The sequence below is a fragment of the Sceloporus occidentalis genome, unplaced genomic scaffold (genome assembly GCF_023333645.1).
Source record: "Sceloporus occidentalis isolate IW3139 unplaced genomic scaffold, rSceOcc1.0.p SCAF_6, whole genome shotgun sequence".
Lineage (NCBI taxonomy): Eukaryota > Metazoa > Chordata > Lepidosauria > Squamata > Phrynosomatidae > Sceloporus > Sceloporus occidentalis.
Genome location: NW_028316986.1, coordinates 84,172,967 through 84,186,227, shown reverse-complemented (window position 1 = coordinate 84,186,227; position 13,261 = coordinate 84,172,967). Strand labels below are relative to the sequence as shown.

General features: G+C 40.3%; 1 protein-coding gene across 1 annotated transcript in view; it reads left to right on the top strand.

Annotated features, from left to right (window-relative positions):
• Positions 1 to 13,261, top strand: part of RAB32 (RAB32, member RAS oncogene family) — a 33,791-nt gene that overhangs the window by 14,012 nt on the left and 6,518 nt on the right. The window lies entirely within an intron of this gene.

The following is a 13,261-nucleotide window of genomic DNA, read 5'->3' as shown; positions in this document are numbered from 1 at the left end:
TAGAAAAGATTCTAAAATGCAAAGATATCCAACTAACACAAAGCCATTGTTTTCCCTATTACCATGTATGGATGTGAGAGCTGGTGAGTTAAGAAAGAAGATAGGAAGAAAATCAGTTCATTTCAGATGTGGTTGGAGAAGAGTACTGAGGATCCCATGGAAAGCCAAAAAGACAACAAATGGGTCCTAGAACAGATTGAGCCAGAAATCTCCCTGGACGCCAAGATGACAAAACTGAGGCTGTTGTACTTTGGACACATCATGATAAGCCATGACTCATTGGGGAAAAAATAATGCTAGGAAAGGTAGAGGGAAGCAGAAAGAGAGCAAGGCCTCATGCTAGAAGTATAGGCTCTATTAAAGAGGTTATGGGTATGGGTTTGCAGGAACTGAGCAGAACAGTGGAAGGCAGGGAGTCCTAGAGATGTCTTATTCACAGGATCACCATGGGTTAGAATTGACTCAAGGGCAGTCAACAGCAAGGTAGAGGCAAGTAGAAAGTTAAATGATAATTCAGTCATTTACTTCCCCAGTAGTTCAGGAGGGCTGTAAATTGCTGCCTGTTTTCTCCTCCTCCTCCTCCTCCTCCTCCTCCTCCTCCTCCTCCTCCTCCTCCTCCTCATGTAAATGATGAAAAACCTTTCTAGAATGGAGATGGATTAGTGACATGACTTCCCAACTCTTATAATTGGTTTCATTTTATAAATACCTATAATTTCCCACTGCACTTTATCCAAAAAAGAAGACTCTATATGTAAAGTAGGTGTGGTGACTGCCTGTCAACAGAGTATTCACAGTTCAAATCATAGAAGTCATAGAAATCTTAGAAGTACCTGGTTTTCATGTGACATAGAAGCCAAGCAAAACTATATATGAGTGCATGCAAGCTCTTGACTATGCCATTTCTTGCCCAAATCTGCCATTTTAACATGTGATGATAGATTCTGCAAATGCAGCTTGTACTTGAACATGGACAACTGCTACCACAACAAAGTCACTTAACAGTGAGGAATCTGTATTAAGTAAAACTAAGTTATATCAGGCACCTCCAGTAACAAGGAATTCCTGTGGCTTGTAGCATTAGTTTCATGTTTACAGCAGAACACAGGATAATGGGGAAGCATGTACTTTTCTTCTGTCATGTGAGAAAATCTTGTGAATGGAAGTCCTCTTGTCTTAATTTAGTACATTTTTCAAACTTCTTTTCAGTAAGCAAAACATAATGTTCTTAATTTACACCTTAATTTCAAAGAAGTAACTTTATTGAGATAAAGTAATTGTTCCTTTTCTAAGCTATATGAGGAGAAGGACAATTTTAGGAAGCAATTTATATGTGTAAAGAAAAATAAAACCTCACAAAAGATCTCCCTTATGTTGTGCTAGGTATATGGCTTGAAGTAGTTCTCTACAGTCTTAAAGTGCAGATGAGGGGACTGAATTGCCCTTTTTGAATTTTTCTGCTGGAGACCCTGGGCCGTTTCACACAACACAATTATAGCTCTGTGATTCAATTTTAACTGCCATGGCATTATACCGTGGATGTTGATGCAAATGTGAGCTCGCAGAGTAAACTTGGAAGCCTTGTGTGAAGATAATCAACTGGCAAGCTGCTGGAGCATGCCAGGAAAACAGCTGCCAGATGAAAGGCACACCGACACCTGGCTTATCTCTGAAGAGGCACTTTGTTTATTTGTTGCAAAGACACACGGGAGAACAATTACCAACACCATCCACCAACTACAAACCCCACAAACTGTACAAATGGACATCTGGGCTTATATACACATTTGCTATACGGACACCTTGTCCAGCCTCTTCCTATACAAGTTCCTGTGCATCTTGGAATATCGTCCCCCTTGCAAAGATGACACAGTATATTTACACATTGCTACATGTTTCTGGCACATACTGTGACCTTGGACATCACCTGCTGGTTTGAGTCCCAGCTGCAGCCAATTCCAGGCTTCTGCAAAGTGAATGACCATGTCCATTATGTAACAACTGAACATTTTCATACACTCTATACTTTAACAGTGGAATCCTGGATTATATAGTTTGGTGAGGCACTTTGGCTCTCTAGATGAGAATTCTAGATACTTCCCCAACTGCAAATCCTAGGATCATAACCCTGTAATTTTGTAATATAAAAATGCCCTCCCTTTCCTGGTTTCACTTGCCCTGTCCCAACTACATACAGCTTGCTTGGTGTATTACACTGTACTAGGTTTTGGCAATTTAGTACAGTTTTCCTGTTTTTCTAACATAAGATGGCTGTCAATTCCAGAAAATGGAGGTGCTGTAAACACCAGGTTAACGTGAAAGGGCTCCAGGTGCTGAGGGGTCTAGAGATTGTATTTTCAAGGAGTGACTCAAAAAAAAAAAGGGGGGGGGGGTTCACTATATGAAATTCATAGAGTTGCCATATGTTGACAGATGATTGGAAGGCACACACATACACACACACCACTAAGCCTAAACCTAAGTTTTTCTTTCTTGTTTAGTTTCTAATTCCTTCAGCCACTACAGATGGTGAGTCAGGTCAGATGGCAGACATGAATATGGGGGTCCTAGACCTGTGGTGGTGAACCTGTGGCCCATGTGCCAGACAGGGCACGCAGCACCAACTTTGAAGGCACGTGCGCCATTGCCCCTGTCATGGCAGAGGCCAGGAGGAGCGAGGGAGAAGGAGCACTCTGTTTCTCCACCCCTCCCACCATGGAAAGATGGGAGAAGTCCCACCCCCTAGAAGGAGCCCTGGTGGCGCAGTGGTTAAATGCCTGTACTGCAGCCATTCACTCGAAACCACAAGGTTGTGAGTTCAAGACCAGCAAAAGGGCCCAAGGTCGACTCAGGCTTGCATCCTTCCGAGGTCGCTAAAATGAGTACCCAGACTGTTGGGGGCAAATTAGCTTACTTGCTAATTAGCTTACTTGCTGTTCACCGCTATGATCTTTGGAATAGCGGTATATAAATAAAACAAATTAATTAAAAATTAGAAGTCCTGCACCTGGAAGTCCCCTCCCCTACATTGAGTGACACCTGGTGCGGGAACGCCACTGAGTTTGGCGCACTCGTCTAGATTTCTGTAATGCGCTTTACATGGGGCTACCCTTGTACCAAGCTTGGAAGCTTCAGTTAGTGCAAAATATGGCAGCCAGATTGGTCACCAGTTCATCAAAGTTCGACCATATTACACCTATCTTAAAAGATCTTCACTGGCTCCCTATTTGCTTTTAGACACAGTACAAAGTGTTGGTTATTACCTATAAAGCCCTACATGGCTTGGGCCCGAGTTACTTACGGACCAAATCTCCCTATATAATCCGCCCCGCACTCTTAGAACATCGGGTAAGAACCTATTGGAGACAGCAACCTCGAAGTATGTTGCTACTTCACAAAGAGCATTTTCAACAACGGCTCCGAGACTCTGGAACAGTCTTCCTGAGGAGATCCGCTCGGCGACCTCACTAGAGACATTTAGAAAAGCGGTTAAAACCGAGCTTTATAGCCGAGCATACCCCACCTGATATGAATAACCCCCGGATATCAATGACATGCCCTGTCTCTGTATGATCCCTGCCTTGTTTGTTGATGCTATTGTTATTGTCTGATGTTGGATACAGCGCGTCCGTGTCATACGCGGGCGCGCCTTACGCGGCTTGAGCATACGCGCTCAAGCCGCGGGGTGCACGTGGGGCGGAAGGGGCGGCGCGTCCCATTCAATTGAATGGGCACGCGCGCCCGTTGCGCCCCGCGTGCCGCCGTGCCGCTGTGCACAAGCCCCATTGTTTACAATGGGGCTTGAGCATAGGCGGAGTTCGCCTTACGCGGAGGGATCCGGAACTGTATTTTATTGTTTTTAGCTGCTTTTAATTGAATTTTATGTAAACACATGTGCTTTTATTTAATCTGTAACCCCGCTTCGATCCACCGGGAGAGGCGGGGAAACATAAATAAATTTTATTATTATTATTATTGGTCTCTAAAAGGTTCACCATCACTGTCCTAGACAATAAGCTAGGAGTCTGAAATCTTGACTCTTCCTTCCATGCAAATATGGTTAAGGTCTAAAAATGCAGAATATCCTTACCTTCCTTCCCAAAAACTATATCAACCAACCCCATAGGGTTGCAGATTCTGGCACCCTGTTATTTCCTCACCTTTGGAAGGTGTAGAAGATAGTATACCTATATCAGTGAGAAAGTATTTTTTATTCATTCTGAGTTCTTGGAATAGGGACTTGGATGGTTTTGTGCAACGTCTTGTTTGGGCAGTTGTTGTGTGCCTTTTTGGGAAGATTTATTCAGAGGAGGTTTACCATTGTCTTTCCCTGAGGCTGAGACCCTGTGACTTGCCCAAGGTCACCCAGAGGGTATCATGACCAAATGAGGAATTAAACCCTTGTCTTCAGAGTTATAGTCCTACACGTTTCACATGGAAAACCCTGAATTCATGTGGATTTGGGGGGGGGGGGCAAAGAAGTAATAGACCTTATGGCAGAAAAGACCCATGTTAATTCTTGCCCTGCAGTTATACTGGCCAAAAATATGCCAAATAGAACAGTATAGCAGCTTGTTCAGTCTCATTAGAGAAACTGAGAGGAAATGCATATTAGAGGTTACAACACTCTTTGGTGTAAATTGGGTCATTCCTCTAACCGTTCTAGCCAGTATTTCTGTCTTGCTTCAGAATTTTAATGGGCTTTTAAAATTTCATCAGGCAGAAAAGGAATGAAATTGTGCTCTGGCATGTCAACCAGTTGAGGGGTTAGGTTAACATTTGGGCTTGTGTGTGTTTTTTTTTTTAAGTGTGACACACAACAGTTGGTGGACCAGAAAAATGAAAGTGCTGCTTCAGTACAGGCTGTGAAATGCCACATAGCCATGTGAAGAGCTGATAGGTTCAATGTGCGGACTTGGATGCTTTCCAAGGAACTTGTGGAGAGCAGATGGAGAAGGGGAATGTAATGAGAAAGAGGCAGTGTTTGGAGCACTGCTTGTTACTGTGCTATTGTAACTGCTGCTCCTTGTAGCTAGCTGTCTCTTTCAGCCAGTGTATGCCTAAAATGCAGCAGAATGTTATACAGACTTGTCCTGTAGACAATGGTGTTTTTGACAGATATATATGTTGCTGCCGCTCCTTATGGTTGTTTACGTGTACTATCTATATGTGGGGAACCAGGTAGTGGATCCATACTCCTGGTCCCATTCACAGTATCATATGTAACAGTACCCTTGTCTTTTGGATAGACACTCCAACATTGATGTCCAGAAGGCCATGCATATTTTTGGGAAATACACTGTTTTAAGGGTAAAAAGCAAACAAATTAATAGGTATGATGTGTGAACATTCATAATAACAGTGTCTGGTTTAAAATAGAGCCGTCTGGTTTTATGTGCTGACAAGCAATTGGCTGTTTATGTGGTACTCATACTGTTATGTAGGCAAGTGAGATGGGATTGAAAGTGGAGGGAAATAAGCACTTGAAGAATCATCCATGCTTTCATAGTGACAGCTGTCATAAATATATAGATACTTGGAAGCAATACTTTAAGCAAGAGGTGTGCAACTTGTGGCACTTCAGATATGGTTGGACTACACCACCTATCATTCCTGAGAGTTTGCTGAGCTGGTTAAAACTGTAGTCGAACATTATCCTCACTTCTGCTTTAAATATTGACTGTGGTTGTTGTTAACATGAGCTTCAGAATAGACTCACCAGCAGAACAAGTATAACAGGTCAGAATCTGTCCCTGCTTTATTTAGGCTTTAAAAAAACAAAAATAAAAAACACACAAAACTCTAGAGATTAAACTGATAACAAAGGGTCACTTTGTTTTCCTTTGAGAGTAACATTTGAACTCTCTGCTGAAAGTACTGTGTGACCTGTAAATGAGACATGAATTATTTTTGCACCTTTTGAACTATGCAGGCTGTTTCATATAAACAAGTAATCATGAACCTAAAGTTAACAAATTAGCGAATGTGCATATGTGAATTTACTCTCAGAGTTGCTGTGCGCATCTTTAAATAGTGCTGCATGGACTTGCTGATTCTTTTAGTGTTGTGCTTTGTAGAGGATATAACAGGATCCAAATAGTGAAGCGCGTTTCGTGCTGAACTTTGGTTTTATCTGGAAATGGACTAGGGCGCATGCTGGAAGCAATATCGGCTTTATTTTCAGTTGATGGACCTGGTTTCCAGTGACTATGAAATGCTGAACTTTAGCCATGTGTGCCTGTAATTTCACATGAAATGGAAAATAACTTGGAATTAGTGTTGCCCAGGGTCAGCCCAAGTAATTTTGCTGCCTGAAGAGAAGAAGAAAATGTCCTCTCAAGTTTCTCTTTCACATGAATACTAGCCAGCCCTTTTCAGTCCCGAACACTGCACACAATTTCCACAGCCTCCATCTGTATTTACTTGTTTTTGCATGCACACCATTCATCCATCTTCTGCATAAAAACCTTCCCTTCCTGATATTGCTAAGGCCTTACAGGAGCCTTGCAAGCTGCTCCAGACAAAAAAAACCACACTAACCTCCATTAGGGCACTTCTTTGCTCCCAGTGCTTCTGTGTGTTTTATGAAATCTTATGCTGCCAACTTATTTTTTTCAGTTAGTCTTAAAGGCGCTACAAGATCTCTCTACATACTGATACTGTTTTCCATATCATTCCAGAAAATGGAGATCATTTTTACAAAGTCTTTTGCTTTACTTCTCATCCAAAGATTCACCAGATATTGTCAGATTCTAGCCATGCTACACTGCTATATTTTCGTTTCTGTCAGACTTTCAGAGACATTGGTTGTGTGTCTTCAATATGCTTCTGACTTACGGTATTCTAATGTGAACCTATTAAGGGGTTTTCTTGGCAAGTTTTATTCATAGGGGCTTACTTTGGGGCTGACTTGCCCAAGGTCACCCAGTGGGTTACTACATGGAAAACTGTCTTCTGGCGCATTTCTTTCACTCACAAACTGTTCCATGCTCCTTGGAGCTCCAGTGACTGTTGTATCTATTTGACTTATTTAGCTTTATTTGTACAAAAGAAAAGTCTTTGCATTCATATGCATGTGGTTGTGAGAAGGGATTACTTTCATTGTTCATAATTACAAAGGTTATAAGCAAGTGCAGTGAAGAAATCAGAAAAAGATTTGGAATGGGAAGGGCAGCTATGAAAGAATAAGACAAAATCCTAAAGTGTGAAGATATACAGCTGAACGCTACAGTTAGAATCATTCAAGCCATTGTATTACCCATTAGCATGTATGGATGTGAGAGTTGGACAGTGAAAAATGCAGATAGAAAGAAAATTAATTCATTTAAGATGTAGAGAAGAGTGCTGAGAATACGGTTGATGATTAAAAAGACAAACAATTGGGTACTAGAACAAATCAAGCCTGAATTCTTTCTGGAAGCAAATATGACTAAATTGAGGTGTCATACTTCGGAGACACAACTCATTAGAAAAGACAACAATGTTGGAGAAGGTAGAGGGCAGTAGAAAGAGAGGAAGACCCACGTGTCAGATGGATAGACTTAATCAGAGAGCCTACAGGACCTGAACAGAAAGGTAGGGGCTTGGGGCTTGGAGACATCTCATTCACAGGGTCACCATGAGTTGAGGCTGACTCAAGGAAGCTAACAACAAAACTACAACATGGAATGTATTAACAGAAGAGGTTTTGCTGGGCGCAGTGTTTCTAGCAACCTTGCAAACATCAAATATTTAAATTGTTAAAATTATGCAATCTTATTTATTCCCAAAAGGTAGCAAATATTGTGACACTTTTAACTCTTGAGATCACTGGACTGTTGGCTACCTGAAATGTGCTGTCAAAACAATCCCCAGCAGTAGAAGGATCACACACAACTGGGATTTAGTCAGTGACATTAAACACCTTGCCAGAAGCCAAGTCAAAATATCTTAATAAAAAATTGAATTTCTCAAAAAGCCTCTGTACTGTTGAATCTGGAAAAACCTTTAGGTGTTGTATAGGTATGGTGTGTTTTGTTTGTCTGGCAAATGCCTTTATGAAAGCTGATTGTGATTTTAGCACCTGAGGAAGTTACTATGTAACCCAGCTGTATGTTTTCAGGCCATTCCCCATTGAAAAACAATTAGTAAATTAACTATATGGTCTCTGAAACATGGTTGCATCTCTCATTTTGTTTTCTCAAAACCCAGGAGAGCTGTAGCCTTGCAGAGGATGCAGTCCATGCAAGTTAAAGTGACAGCAAAACTTCAACTTTGTAGAATCATAGAATTATAGAATTGGAAGAGACCGCAAGGGCTATCCAGTCCAACCCCCTGCCATGCATCAAAGCATCTCCGACAGATGGCCATCCAGCCTCTGTTTAAAGACCTCTAAGGAAGGAGACTCCACTACACTCCAAGGGAGTTTATTCCACCATCGAACAGCCCTTACTGTCAGGAAGTTCCTCCTAATGTTGCCATGTTCCAGTCTAATGTGTATTGGCCAGCTAAATCTAATGTAGCAAACACAGTCTAATGTGTATTGACCAAGCAAATGGGACATGCCAGTGTACACTCAAACAGCAATAAATTGGCAGTGACAATTTGTTCGCTCAACTTGATGTTTACATCTACAATTCTGCTTTTTCCAATTAAGCTCCTATGATGTTTGTGTGAAGGCTGTTAGTAACTGTTTGCCCTTATCCTGAACAATTGCTCAATTTCAGCATACTTTTGTCTTCTCAGCTTTGTGCAAGTTCCTATCAGATGTCTTGAAATTATTTTGAAAGACCTATGGTTCAGCTTTCTTCTCACACTGAACCTTTTATAAAATGGTTAAAATTAAATGTGCCATCCAAAAGTTAATGTAAGATTCACATCCTTTTGTCTTCATGCATAATGCTAACTCCAAGATTGACCCATAGCTACTTAAAGAATTCTGACTGAAAAATAAAATGTTAATTTGTCAGTTCCCTGCCTTCAGGCTCACAATCTAAAAGGCATAACACAGGAGGAGAAGAGTGGTAATTGGGATAGAAGGAGGGCCTTCTATCCGAGTTGGGGCCAAGACACGATGAAGCTGTGCCTGCCAGTGCTTCCCCATCCTGCCACAGCAGTGGCAGTTGGGATGGAGAGAGGTTTTTTCATCAGCTTCTGGGCCTAGACATGATATAATGACAATTTCATTTTCAACACTGTTCAGAAGACTATAGCTGACCATACAAACATTCTGGCTCTAGGTGAGCTAATTTAACACATGTGGCATAATAACCATCTATTGACTGGTTTGGTTTCTGACTTAACGATAACCCTAAGATGATGTTATCATGGAGTTTTCTTGCAGGATTTGTTCAGAGGAAGTTTGTCTTTGCCTTTCTCTGAGGCTGAGAGAGTGTAACTTCTCCTTGTCGTCATCCTGTGGGTTTCCATGGCTTGATATAAACAGATTGTGAAGTCACATTTACATGCTTACACCTACCATCCAGCTGACAACACAAAACTGTTTACATCCAAGCCCTACCAGAGAACCATAAGAGTTCAGACTTGTTGAACAAAGATTCATGACTTACGTATTTACAACCTTAAATACTTAATCCTTAAATATACCTCTGCCTTCTGTCCTCATACCTCCAGGGGATTGTTCACCGGCTTTGCTTACAATCTGCCATCATATTTGTTAACAGAAGGAGTTTTACAAATAGTCAGAAAATATTTCCATACATTTAATTTCCCTCTAAACTCACTGTCTAAAATCCAACTTCTAAGCATGTGTACTCTGAATAACACTTGTTTTATCTGATGAAATGAGATATAAGCCATGAAAATTCATGCTATAATAAATTTGCTACGGTTTAAATCTCATTGTTAGTCCAAACTAAAGTAGGACTTTTAAATCAATGGAATATACATAATTGTTGATTTACCAAGTTCTCATTGATTCAGTGGGTTTATTTGGAACTAATAATGGGTTTTAAACATTTGTGTTTAAAAAACCAGAGCTTTTAGGGGGACAGATTTCAAAAGGCTAGCTATATTAGCAAGAACTTCAAAGTAGCACCCAAAATACATATATTCTCATGGTGCTTCAAGTTTCCATTGATTAGAGTCCATTTTGTTATTTGTGTGAAATATTGCCCTGTCAAATGATAAATAGGTACAGGATAATGGACAGTGAAATGCAAGAATGAATGAAGAAATGAATGAATGAATGAAAAAATAAGGAAAGTGGATCTGTGATGTTCTCACAAAAGTTTTGAGTGTATACAAGAAAAAAATATTAACCACTAAAACAGGTGGCTAGTGATAATGATATTTATGTGTGTCTATAATGGGAACTCAGCCTCTGGTATCAACACAACTAAACTTGTAGAAAAAAACTGATCAGTTTCATTTTGGGTTCTCACTTTAAAGATGGGAGCTCAACATCAGTATGTTCTGGGAGAGCAAAATGCCCTCTCACTGTTTTTAGGTTGTTGTTTTTTTTAATGTCAGCTTTGTATAGAGACTAATCTATATACAATTTCTCTAATCTGAAATGCTTAGGACAAGAAGTGTTTTGGATTTCTGGGGGGGGGGGGGGCGGCGCTTGGTATCCACTGGGGATGGGGTTTGGTTCCAGGACACCACCATGGATACCAAAATGTGTGGATGCTCAAGTCTCACTATATACAATGGTGTAGTAAAATGGTGTCCCTTATATAAAATGGCAAAATAAAGGTTTGCTTTTTGGAATATTTATTTATATACTGGAATATTTTCAAGTCATGGTTGGTTGAATCTGTAGATGCAGAATCCATGAAGGGGCGGGGTGTGTGTGTGCATAATGAGATATCTTGGAGGTGGAAGTAAAGTCTAAACAGTCTAAACAGGAAATTAATTTGTTTTATATATACCTTATACACAGAGCCTGAAGCTAATTTTCTGCACAACTTTTTAAATAATATTGTGCATGAAAGAAAGCTTGTGTATATTGAACCATCAGAAAGTAAGGATGTCACTATCTCAGCCACCTAGGCGGACTATTTTGAATTTTGAAGTATATCAGATTTTGGAATTCTGAATAAGAGAAACTCAATCTGTATATGATGTAGACAGTAAAAGGGCATGGTTTGCAAGTGACAAACCTTCATGTTTCAGCTTTGGAAGGAGGCTGAACTCTTAGTGGTATACGTAATTTTTAACCAGTGCAGATGCCTGTTACACATATACTGTACTGTTGTTATGCCTTAAAACAGGATGTACACCTTGCTCAACCTGCCAGTATCTGGTGCAGATTAGTTACTTACCTGGCAAATTGGTTATAGTCTGGTTACAGTCTGGTGTCAGTACTAAGTGTTGCAAGCTGTTTTTAATTGCTCTTAAAATATTATGATTTTAAAACTGTTCATTGTAAGCCACCTTAAATCCTGCTTGGGATAAATTAATAAATAACTGAAGGACCTAAAGTAATTTAAAAAAATTGTTTGGGAGAGGTAAGTAGTGAATGGCTTTGAAAAGGGGATCTTAAAGCAGAAAATCATTATGTAAGACTGCAGCCCCCAGCAGTCTTAGCCAACAGAGAAAGCGGTGAACAATGCTGGCAGTTGCAATCTAAAGACATCTGGTAAGCAGTTTAGCTGCTTACTGCCTTGGCACATTATCTAGAGGGATCTTCAAGGATTTATCCCTTAATTATACATTTGGCCATTGTTTACTTTAAACCAATATGCAATCTGGAAACAAACTGACCTTTGTTACTTTGACACCTCTGTCAGTTTGCTTGTTGACTGAGAGGTTCCAGCAAAAGCAGTGCTTGCAGTATGCCTGCCTATTTTTCAGTCAGAATTCTTTAAGTAGCTATGGGTCAATTGTTATACAAATGCTAGTTGTACTCATCTCTTGTAATAAGGTGCTTGAACATTGTAGTAGAATAATAAAAAATCTATGAATTCTCTCTGCTGTGAAATAATATTTTTGTTTGGATGCTTCAGTTGTTGCAGAGATGGGCTTGATAGCAAATATTGGGTGTACCTCTCTTGGAATCAGACTTGGAACAGTGTAGGGGATTGTCACATTCCACCTGATTCTAAAGTCAGTTCCCCAACATGCTGATTCAGACACAATCTGTGTAAAGACCTTTAGGGATGCTGTTGGATCATTTTGACTGGATTTCAAAGGGCCACCACCAGATAATCCCATCAGGAGAGTTCTTTAGGCCTGCACGTGAATGCCAGCATATCTAGACCCATTTTCCAACCAGCAAAATTTATGCAGAGATTTAGGCAGTAATGGCATTATGATGACCAGTGTTTTGTAGCTATTTAAACTGTTGTATGTTGGTGTAGAGAGGAGGGCAAGTCATCCGTTATCATGAGAAATGAGTCCTTCTCTTCCTCCTCTGGTTCCCATAGAAACCTCATGCAGACCTATGATTCAAATATCATCCCCTCCTTTTCCCCTGTGCATATATATATTAAAAATCATACTGGTCTGACAAAGACGCCAATGGGTTTTGAAATCTAGCATTATGAACTCTGGACTTTGTTTGAGTTAATAAAGGTGTAAACACAAGATGTATTTGATTTAGGGTTCTGTTGGTTTTTTCAGGTATAGATAAACTAGGTCCTCTCATATGTTTTATAATCTGATCAAATGTCAAGGGTGGTGGTGGTAGGAGAGGGATAGTTAGCACAGAGCAGGAAAATACCAAAACCGAAAAGACACATAATGGTGATAGCCATTATTCGGCCAACCAAAAGGTGCAAAATACATTGCTCAAGCTTTCAAAACTCACTGGTTGATTTTTCTGGCAAAGTGGTTTAAAATCACATAGAAGAAGAAGTAGAGTCATATAGGCCTGCATCCTATTTGAGATGTTATCTTAAAATGGGATTAAGATGGTGTTGGGGGAGGAATGATCAGGTAAAGACTCCAACCCAGCTTGGTCATGTGGGGACTGAGAGCAAAGGTAGTAAAAGCCCAGGCAGGCTTGTAACTTGACACTATGACTTTTCCTCTCCTGTATTATTTTTAATACTTTTGGCTGATGAAGACTTGCACTTCAAAAATATGTGAAGTCAAAGACTTTCATGGCCGGCATTGATTTTTTTTGTGGGTTTTTTGGGTTAAGTGGCCATGTTCTAGAAGAGTTTATTCCTGATGTTGAAGATACCAACCACAGGTGCTGGTGAAATGTCAAGAATATACCCTTCTACAACGTGGCCACATAGCCCGACAAACCCACAAAAAAGTCAAAAATTGTTTAGAAATAAATAAATGTCAGTGATTGAAAAGTACCAAGTTG